The sequence below is a fragment of the Schistocerca nitens genome, chromosome 3 (assembly GCF_023898315.1).
Source record: "Schistocerca nitens isolate TAMUIC-IGC-003100 chromosome 3, iqSchNite1.1, whole genome shotgun sequence".
Taxonomy (NCBI): Eukaryota; Metazoa; Arthropoda; class Insecta; order Orthoptera; family Acrididae; genus Schistocerca; species Schistocerca nitens.
In genome coordinates, this window is record NC_064616.1 from 280,116,958 (window position 1) to 280,128,204 (window position 11,247).

An 11,247-nucleotide genomic window follows, 5' to 3' on the forward strand; every position below is an offset into this window, starting at 1 on the left:
ACCTGGCTTTCTCTCGGAGCATGCTGTGGGACATGAAGATAAAAGGTTTACTTGAGCCGTAAATGACGAATATTTGGTGGCACGTGCACATATGTGTCGCGTAATAGTGCAAATGGCCCGATCACTGCACAATTTAAGCAAATTCGACGGTGCTATGAACTTATATTCGTTCACATCTGCCGTGTTTTGTTGCATCTACGAATACCACTCGTTGAATCCTGGTCCCTAATTTGACCGGGCCAGAGGTGTGTGTCTTCCTACGCGTCAGTATGCGGACCTGCAGATGTCGTAATATATCGCCGAAACTGGTAGCCCAATTAAATAAGAATAGGAAATTTAGACAGCTGAATGGTGTTTGATCTGACATTCTGCAATGAATAGCCAAGGTCGCGCAACCCTCTGGATACACAGGCGGAAATACAGAGCAAATGGATAACATTCTTTTCTTCATGTGTAGAATAGCCAACATACAAGGGGTATTTCATGTCACTTGATGTGACGCTATTTCTTGGTAAAAGTGGTTTTGCCTTCAGGGGTTCATCTCAGAACTCTGAAGATCAATATAATGGGAAATTCTTCGGAATATTGGATCCCTTGAGCCACTACGACAAATTTCTGGCAAAACACATCAAGCAAGGTCGGAGTCAGACAAGAAACTGGAAAGCGTTGACAAGTGCGTTACCTGTCAAATGAATCTCAGAATGAACTTCTCTCTAATTGTTCCCACCATGTCAGGAATGCCATCTGGGAACAGTGAGAAAATCAGAAGTATTATTCAACTACTGTTGGTGCTTCTCCAGACTCAAATCAAGCTGGAGAGACAGCATTAATTCTGAATTATATTTATTTCTATAAGGGAATTGATAAATGGCAACGGCCTTGCCACAGTGGATACACCGGTTCCCGTGCGATCACCGAAGTTAAGCACTGTCGGGTGTGGCCGGCACTTGGATGGGTGACCGTCCAGCCGCCATGCGCTGTTGCCATTTTTCGGGGTGCACTCAGCCTCGTGATGCCAATTGAGGAGCTACTCGACCGAATAGTAGCGGCTCCGGTCAAGGAAAACCGTCATAACGACCGGGAGAGCGGTGTGCTGACCCCATGCCCCTCCTATCCGCATCCTCACCTGAGGATGATACGGCGGTCGGATGGTCCCGATGGGTCGCTTGCGGCCTGTAGACGGAGTTAGTTTAGTTTTTAGTTTAAGGGAATTGATAAATACGAAGTAAGTGAACAGTTTTTGGAATTGTAGATAGTAATCAGAAAACTGGAGTTGCTACTGCTCATTTAGTTCTATCAGTGCATGTGAAACACTGAATTCCTATCGGTGAATGCCGCGGACAGTGTTATGATAACGGAAGAAATATCATAAGGTCTTACAAAGAGCTCATCAATGGAATCCTCTCGTAAAGTTTTCTTTCTGCACTTGTCGTAGTTGTGGTGTACATGCAACGGGAGTTGTCACGAAACAGAGACTTATTTCGCAGGTATTCCACTCCTTTGCAACCTGTTCAATCGCAGTTCACAGCGATGAGAAATTCTGAAACCGTGTGATGTAAATTCTTCACATTCCATGTCTCACTTGGATAAGATGGTCATTACTGTTGGCTCACTCAGTAAGGTAAATCTCTCAGCTGAAATACGCTTTGTGGTACGGGGTGTTTTGTATTATGAGAGACATTTTCAAGTGTTTCATCATGGAGTCAGTTTTGGTAACAATTGACTGCTGAAGCAAATTACTACAAGCTCGAAATACTAACATTGATGTTGAGGTAAGGCATTTCGAAAGCTTATTAAATGACTTAAACTAACTTCGCGAAAATTGGGACGGTATTCACACTGAACCTAAGGTGTCAACAGTGTAATTAATACTGATGCTGAAATTTCGCAGGTGTGCACTGACAAGGAACCCCTTGACAGCCAGGTTGCAAAAGGCCAATGATATTTACGGCATTAGATGCCCTACATATTGACTACCATGGAACCACTATACTGGCTGCTAATGGGCAGAGGGGGCGGAACTGGAGGTATCAAATGTTCAACACACCATGACGTTACGGAGCGAAGCTGAAGTGCTTGGTCAACGAGTAACTAACAACAGTGCTACAATGTTGGTGATGCCGATACAAAGCAGAGTAATGGCAATGACAAACTGATGCAAACACTGCATTATACCTACAACAACAGTTGCCGAAGCTGATATTTCGTTAGAAAGGCGCTGAAAGAATTTCGCTGTGAGGAAGAAGTGGCAGATGAAATATTAGCGTTTATGCAAGATGAGTCACTGGAACTTGTTGTGTCGTATACGCTCGACTGTGCGGACTATGTACCTGAGGAGTACAGTGATGACGATGTGGCCAACAAGTATCGAGCCACGTATTTCATCATCCTTACCGGACAGGGAGCCACGGATTCCATCCCAAATGAAATGTCGTAAAGAACAATAGTTGTCCAAGGAGCGGGTACTAAAGATACACTGAGGTGAAAAAAGTAATGGGATACTTCCTAAATCGTGTCGGAACCCCTTTCAACGGTGTAGTGCAGTAATGTTTCATGGACTAAACAGGTAGAAGTCTCCTACAGAAATTTTTAGCCACGCTGCTTGTATATCCGTCCATAATTGCGAAAGTGTTGCGGGTGCCGGATGTTGCGCATGAACTGACCTCTCCATTATGTCCCATAAATGCTCGATCGGATTTATGTCGGGTGATCTGGGAGACCAGGTCATCGTCCAGAATTTTCTTCAAAGCATCGGCAACAATTGTGGCCCGGTGACATTACATAGTTGTTTGGGAACATGAGGTCCAAGAATCCCTGGAAATGTTGTCGAAGTAGCCGAACATGACGATTTACAATCAATGGTCGCTTTAGTTGAACCAGACGACCCTGTCCATTCCACGTAAACACAATCCACACCATTATGGAGCCACCACCAGCTTGCCCAGTGGTTTGACTGCCATGCGGCCACAATACATTCTGCTAATGGTCACAGGGGGCGGGACTGGAGGTATCAAATGGTCAGCACACCTGACTGCATCTGACCAGGGGACGGTATTCAAGTCGTCTGTGTCCAACCGATATGGTCACGAGCCCAGAGGAGGCGCTGTCGTGCTGTTATCAAAGGCACTCGCGTCGGTCTTCGGCTGCATAATCCATTAACGCCACATTTCGCCACATCGTCCCAACGGATACGTTCGCTGCATGTCCCACATTGATTTCTGCGTTTATTTCTCGCAGTGTTACTTGTCTACTAGCACTGACAACACTAAGCAAGCACCGCTGATTTCGGTGGTTAATTGAAGCCGTCAGCCACTGCGTTATCCTTGGTGAGAGATAATATCTGATGTTTGGTATTCTCGGCACACTCTTGACCCCGTGGATCTAAGAAGATTGAATATCCTAACGTTTTCCGAAATGGAATTTCACATTCGTCTAGTTACAACTGTCATCTTGCGTTCAGAGTCTGTTAATTTCCATCATGCAGCCATAATCACGTCGGGAACTTTTTCACACCTGAGTGCAAAAGACAGCTCCGCCAATGTACTGCCATTTTATATCTCGTGTACGCAACACTACCGCAATGTCTATTTGTGCATATCGCCTTCCAGTGACTTCTGTCATCTCAGTTTTATTACGTACGTGGAAGATCATCCGCAGCATGGTTAATAAAACAATTAAGAACAGATTTCGAATCAGTCCACAGCAATACGATCGTATAGTGCAAACGAAAAGCTACGGATATTCCAGGGAGGAAAGGGTGCACTTGCAGAATCTGCAGGATGTTCATGATAGTGATCTACTACGTGATGCACATCATAATTGTGCGCGACATAGACTATAATGTTTTCGAGGAAAGCAGATGCGTAGCTTCAAACAGTCTACAGAACTGGAAGAATCAAGATATTGAAATTTTAAACAAAGCGTCAACTTGCCGATGCGTAGCAAACTGCAGTCCGAAAATTTGTAGTTGAGGTAAACAAATTTATCCCTTCTATGAGTACAGAAATTATTTTAACTACGAACAATTGGGATTTGAAGAGGAAATACATATGAAATGAACCTTGGAAATTAGGCGTACCATGAGTTGTATCAAGATCAATTCGACTATGGTATAAGCACTATTTTTGACCAACAGTTGGTCAAAATGACTTGCTTTCTCTTAATTCATAATCTGCGTACAAAAAGATACTCTTTTCGAGCGAACTATCTGTTTTGAAAAGTGTGTGACATTGCTATTCATACCCACTGGAACCACTGGACTAATTCAGTCTCTTTGTGTTTTTTCCGTGCCTATAAAACATATTATCATGCTATCTGCAGGTACGCCTTCATGGACAGCCAGTTACACGTTAAGCCCCATTACAGGCTGTTTTCCATTCGGTTGCTTACCGTCACATTCCATCAGTTCTCATCCCCCCGTTACAACAATGTGATTCTTTTGCATTTCTTAAGAGCGGATATCTACCTCAACGTCCTGCACGGTTTGCAACTCCCAAGGACGTTGTCTTTGATCTTGACGGTGCGAAACATTGTGATCACTGTGGCGCACCATTTTTCATTCGGCGTTCACATTCAAATTAATGGTTTGTTCTTAACATTTATTGAATGTCGATGATGTCCATTTTGTGAAGTGTATACATGTATCCCATAGAAGATTGATCTCTGCACCTCCCGGACACTCATTTTCCGTCGCCTTCCTGAAGCACATGGTGAGTCATTAGCAGCTAATACTTTTCCTCCCACAGTTGTTAATACAACACTTTCAAATAAGCCTTACTAAAGACTGAACTTCCAACTTCGCACTCTAGTGATTCGTTGTAAGAAGAGGAAATCATTTCATTATGAACCCAGAAATGAAGTGACCGATGTTAATTCAGAAGATTTATCCAAGAGAAATGTTTTATTATACCGTTATTGAGTATCTAGGGTCTAATTTGAAAACCGGAAATGAAACAGTGAAAATTGTTTAATGAAAGAATTGGGTATTGACTGAGATATTCAAAGAAAACTAACGGTCAGTTAACTGAGGCTGTCTATTTATTTATCAGTGAATACCATGATGTTGTCTCTAGAGATTTATAAAAGTAAATTAAGTATTTGAAACCAATTCACGCTTCAGACTTTGAGTACATTACTTTCGTACCATTAGACCGATTGAAAAAGGTGCACGAACTAAAAATATCAAGCCGTTTTCCAAACGTATGTGTAGCTATGCAAATCTTTTACTCTCTTCCGTTGACTCTGGCTGAACGAGGGTGGTCTAGGAACACACACGATCATGTTAAAAATAGTCACAGATAACTAACATCGACAACGTCTAACAGATTTTTGTACCTTGGCAGCTGAATAAAAATTGAAAAAGAAATTAGAATTTGTACCTTGGCAGCTGAATAAAAATTGAAAAAGAAATTAGAATTTGATGTCGTGAACCAAACAACTGCTGAACGAAATCATCGAAATGCGCCATTAACAGTGTCGTAGTTAAATAAGTTATAATATGTTACCTGTTGCACTACAAACGTGCACCTTACACCATAGCGTACTGATGCCAGCGTACTAAACCGTATGAGATACGCGCAACAGCTGCGCGGTCTGCCCGGCAGATTGTCTACCGAAGTGACGTGGGCCGGACCCCGACGGAGATTCTTTCCTTCAGAGGATGGGGAACTGTGTAGTCCTTACATTCGTATCGTCATAATTGACACTTCCTTTTTAAGAATACTATATGGACACATCTCCAAAGCAAGTAATTTTTTTAAAAATCATGTGAACACAATAGATAACGAGAGGGAACAGAGCACTCCATGTCGTAACGTTATTGGTAGCAGACATTTCAACAATGGGAAAATCAGTGGACTACTTAGCTTTTTGTTTTAAAATAAAGTGAAAATAAACTAAACTAATTTAAAAAGCAAAATTAAATGAGGCATACATACATTTTGGAATACTTCATTATCGAGCAGCGTCTGAAGACGAACTTGGAAGTTCGCCAGTGGTATCAGTATTCCGTCTTTCATTGAAGGTCTCGGTCTAGTTCCCCAGTTACAGTGGTCTTGGTTTCCTGATATAGCTCTCTTCATCACTACTTATCATACCAATATTTATTACTATTATTTCAGTCTCCTATTCCGTTAAAGGCACATGATGTTGGTAATCTTTCGCAATATTTTAACCTTTGGGCACTCATTTATGATTGACACGATTTATGTTTTAATTGTTTCAAAGTCGCATTGGGCAACTAAATACACGGGGTTACGACAATTTTTTTATGTTCTTACATTGGAAATGAGTCTGACTGCAACAGAACGTAATATAATGTGTATCATAATTACAATTCCTAGTTTTCTAAAATAATATAGGACATGAATGTTAACAGTTTTCTTAATGAAACAATGCCAGTCATGCGTCGTTTTGAACCTGTACTGAGAGGAAGGAGTCTATATGTTGTAACAAAGGTGCTGGAAAAACCTGACTGTAAAACGAATGGGAAATGACAAACACATTTTGCAATGGACCTACTCATCGTACTAAAAGCTACTCTAAGCGAGAAACACGTTAATTTTTAAAATACTGTGCTGTACAGTTGTTCTAGGATGAGTGTATTTATCATATAATATTAATATAAGGGAAATTTACTCACCAGTTAGACGGTCACTATAGTTTACAGAGAGAGTTAGTAGTATTCAGAACGAGATTTACACTCTGCAGCGAAGTGTGTGCTGGTTTGAAACTTCCTTGCAGATTATAACTATGTGTGGATGCAAACTCGAACTCGGGACCTTTTCTTTCCGTGGCCAAGTGCTCTATGAGCTAAACTACTCAAGATCGACTCAGGTTCCGTCCTTACAGCTTTACTCCTGGCAGTACCTCATCTCCTACCTTCTAAAGTTCACAGAAGGCCTCTTGTGAAACTTGCTAGACTAGTAGACTTGAAATAAAGGATACTGCGCAGACATGGCATAGTCACAGCGTGGGAGATGAAGAACTGGCGGAAGGAAACCTGTGAGGATGTATCGTCAGTCGTGCTTGAGTAGCTCAGTTGGCAGTCTGCCTTCGGGAGTGGTTAGGTAATCACGTCTTGTTTCTGTCTCGCGCTTGAGTTTTTTTACTTGCGTTTAGTGGTTTGACTTCGTGACGGGATTCATCGACCACATGCCATTAGCCTATCGCCAAGTCACGATAGAATTATCGTTCAGGCCGTGGTGGCCAAGCGGTTAAAGGCGCTACAGTCTGGAACCGCGCGGCCGCTACGGTCGCAGGTTCGAATCCTGCCTCGGGCATGGATGTGTGTGATGTCCTTAGGTTAGTTAGGTTTAAGTAGTTCTAAGTTCTAGGGGACTGATGACCTTAGAAGTTAAGTCCCATAGTGCTCAGAGCCAATTATCGTTCACTTTGGATCATGAACGAGCAAATCCTATGAAGTAGAACTGTTTACATGGGATGAAATGCGTCTAATGCCACAAGATGATTTCAGAATTCATTTTTCGTCATTAGTACCACTACATACACACTGGTGGCGAATGATGTGCTGTGTGCCAACGTTGTGCGGCGCCATGATGCCGATCTCAAGTTCCGATACTCCGATGGTTGTTGTGATTCATCATGCTGGTGTTGGCCTCTAGACGTTGAGAGTTTTCGTACTCTCGTTCGAGGTACCGTCGGATGTTGTGGTGGCCGCCATTAAACCTTATGGCAATGTCGTCAGACACGTTTCTGAAATGTGGAAGATGTTTGAAACCTACTGTGTCTTTAATGGCGTCCTTCAGATAAAAATTGAACTGAGGAGACACGCACCTTCTTACTTGGTTACTGGCAGCTGCACGATTGTCGTCATGTATGGTGGCCAGCCGTGCACTTGTTCAGGTTGTAGCGAGGAAGACCATGTCCATTCTGAATGTCTCTGTCGTAGAGTGATTCAGACGCCGACAGGAGACGTCGCTCTCCTCCGGCGCCCACTGCGTCACCTCTATCCTATGCGTCCTGTGCGGGCCAGCCTGCTATGCGCTCTCTGAATCAGCCGGCAGCGGCAACGTCTCCTATCGACAACTCTATGGACATTTTGCATGCTTCTAATACACTGCCAGCAGAGGCAGCAGAAAACGACTGTGTCTGTCAGCAGACGCCAGTCTTCAGTCCTCACTCAATGATTCTTGTTGAAGGGTCTGTAACGACTTCCACGTTTTTGAAGACTGGCCGCATATCAGACGACAGCCGTCCGTCGTCCGACATGGAACAGCATGTTAGAAAGCAACGGTCACCGAAGAAACGGAAGGGAGAGCCCCATATCCCTTCTAAATACTACCCCCATTTGATGTGTGCACAGTATAACGACCCTGTTACTGATGATGCGCTGTCCTCCCTCACCTTCGCACCAGACGACACGTCGTCCCTCCTTGCTTCTGTCTCCAATCACCATCCAAGCATGGACACCGACCACATCTTCTTGCGTCTGTTGCGGTAGCCCCCTGTTTGTGACTCACGCTACCTGTGGGCGCAAGTCTGATAACGTTCCACTGAACCATCCCAGTGAGACGTCTGTCTCCAGGGTGGACGACGTAGATATTGAGGATGGACGGTCTGGAGCTGTACAGGGTGATGGAACCCTATTGGTGGGGTCGCCTCCCTTCTTGTCAGAGTAACGTTCCGTGGCAGTATTGTATAATGTTCACACATTGGCCAATTGCAACTTGGCCTCTGGATAGGGTAACGGTGTTTCCTGTGCTTTGGAGAATATAGGGAGAGGTTTGGATGGTGTGACAGCGTTGGAGGAATTTTACATCAAGGATTAAGGTATAGACATTGTATTAGACATGGTATACACTAAAAGATGTTTATTGACAGGTAGGGAGCAGATGTTGAGGTAAAGGATTTTGTAGTGCCATTATGTCATTATAAGGAAATGATAGTAGCGTTTGCCGGTGAGGAATAGATGGAGTTTAGGCTAGGGTGTCGAGGTGAGTGAAGAAGAGGACCTGGTTGTGGCAGTAAGTGGTTTGGGTGTTGGCATGGAAGACAAAGCTAGCAGCCAGCGAGATTTGTTAACAGGTATGTGCACATTGTAATGGATTTATGTTTTGGTAGATGTATTTGATGATGTCTTCAGCAGTGGTGGCTGGCTGGAGAGAATTGTTGGAATGAATTGGGGTATCAATGGGCGGAATGGGACTATGATTTCTCGCTTGATCGTTTGAGGCTTGGCTTTACATTTCAGGGAATAGGTGGGGTGGAGGTCACTACACTGGTTGCAGGTTGGAGGGGAATCTAGGTTAGGGCACCGTTTAAGGAAATAGAAGGCTTTGCAGGATGGACAGGTAGGTGGGCTTTTACAGTCTGCAATTCGGTGATCATTGTACAAAAGACATTTTTGACAGTGATAGGACTGGGGATGGGATTTTGAGTGTTCGACCTTGTAGTGGTGGTCGTATATCAGGGCTCTGTCTTTAAGGAAAAGTTATGTGGTGCCGGATGAGTAAAAAAAAAATAGCAATGAGGCGAGTGGAACCCTGCACATTCTTGATTCAAAGTGCTTTTTGAACTTTTAAATTCTGGGTGTTATTTAGTTCAGACTCCTCTTTCTCATCGGTGATCTCAAGGGCGACTCCAGTGATAACTGCAGTGAGAATTGGAGGACAGTGGAGAGTTGGGTTTGTATGGCATGGGGTACCGTGGTTAGGGGTGTTATGGAGACTTTGGGACCAAAGGTAATGTGAGAATTTTTGGAGAGAAGTTCACTATGGAACCTGGCGTCGGAGGATTTCAGTGATACACTGCCTTTTCTAGGGATAACTTCTCGGCTGTGGAGACTTCCCGCGCGCGGTTCCCGGGTTAGATTACCCGCGGGGTCAGAGATTTTCTCTGCCTCGTGATGACTTGGTGTTGTCTGATGTCCTTAGGTTAGCTAGGTTTAAGTAGTTCTAAGTTCTAGGGGGACTGATGACCATAGATGTTAAGTCCCATAGTGCTCAAAGCCATTTGAACCAAGATATTTCTAGATTTCGAGGGTGAGGGATCTGAATATGAGGAATTTCGGGTCTAGGTTGAAGAGCATGAAGGTGTGGAAAGTAGAGAAGGTGTTAGAGGGGGAGGAGAGCTGCCCATATCCTGGTTGTTATCAGGCTCGGTTTGTGGTTTCTTTTCGAGTGGGAGTGGGACTAATATCAGAATTTTGACGATGCGTTGGGTTTTTAACACTGTGGGACAGTAAGATAATTGTGGGTTTCTGGTGGTGGGATGTGTCGTTGTGTTGAGGGTCACCTGAGTGTTTGACAGGTCCTTCAGAGTGCCATGCATTGGTTGGAATGGAGAGGCCTGATGAAGTGATATCGTCTGTGGCAACTGTTACTCGGCGGGCTATTAAGTGTGTATCAGTGATAGATGTGGTTGCTGATGAATACTGACGGAAAAACAAAATATAGGGGGAGCTGGAACACAGAGCAATGTAAGGGAGGATAGATGTATGGGGGTGTTTTAGAGGATGTATTCCATGTGGTGATAGATGGAGCAGAACAAGGTGATGTGTAACTGATAGTTGTAGAACGATCCGCGGGCAGTGAAGGGCGGCGTTGATTGGGATGAGTGCCTGCCGAAGCGAAGCTGGGGCCAAGATGCCGAGCTCTGGTGGAGTTTTGGACAATGTGAGCGTCTCCTGTGTAAGAGGGATGGAAGCAGGTATGTAAGGGGTGATGTGATGACGGCAACAACCAGATGGAAGTGGTGACGGCGATGGCAGTCGTTGCGCGATAAACTGAGGGAGTTGGCGGCGGCGACGGCAGCGGTCGCGGCTAGGTGAAGACGGCGGCGGTGAGGACGCACACACAAGGGAAAAGTTTCGATGCCGTAGATAACATATGCAAGAAAGACTCGATGACGCAACAAACACTCGGAGGGTAGTCTAGATAACACACAGGAGAAAGTCTCCGCTACACAGCAAGTATGGACGGAAAGCATAGGGGAGTCATCCGTACCGGTCTATGCAATACAGAAAGCAGTAACAAGTAAACAATAACTAGATAGTACCCTATCCGTTGGCGGTGATGGTCGCCAAATTATATGTATCACCATACATAAATCAGCTGTCTCGTATGTATGTGTGAGAAGATATATGCTGCAGACTTGCAAGTCGGCGAATGAAATGACTTTCTGACGTAATTTAGACGTCCAAAACACAGGCGTTAGCATTATTTTACTCTATCTAAATATCCGATATGTGACAATGGATACAGAAAAAGAAAAAAATCGTCAAAGGTT

At 44.1% G+C, this 11,247-nt stretch overlaps 1 pseudogene; it reads left to right on the plus strand.

The window, feature by feature from the left end:
• The first annotated feature begins 869 nt into the window (after positions 1-869).
• LOC126249920 (5S ribosomal RNA) lies at positions 870-986 on the plus strand (annotated as a pseudogene).
• The last annotated feature ends 10,261 nt before the right edge of the window (positions 987-11,247 follow it).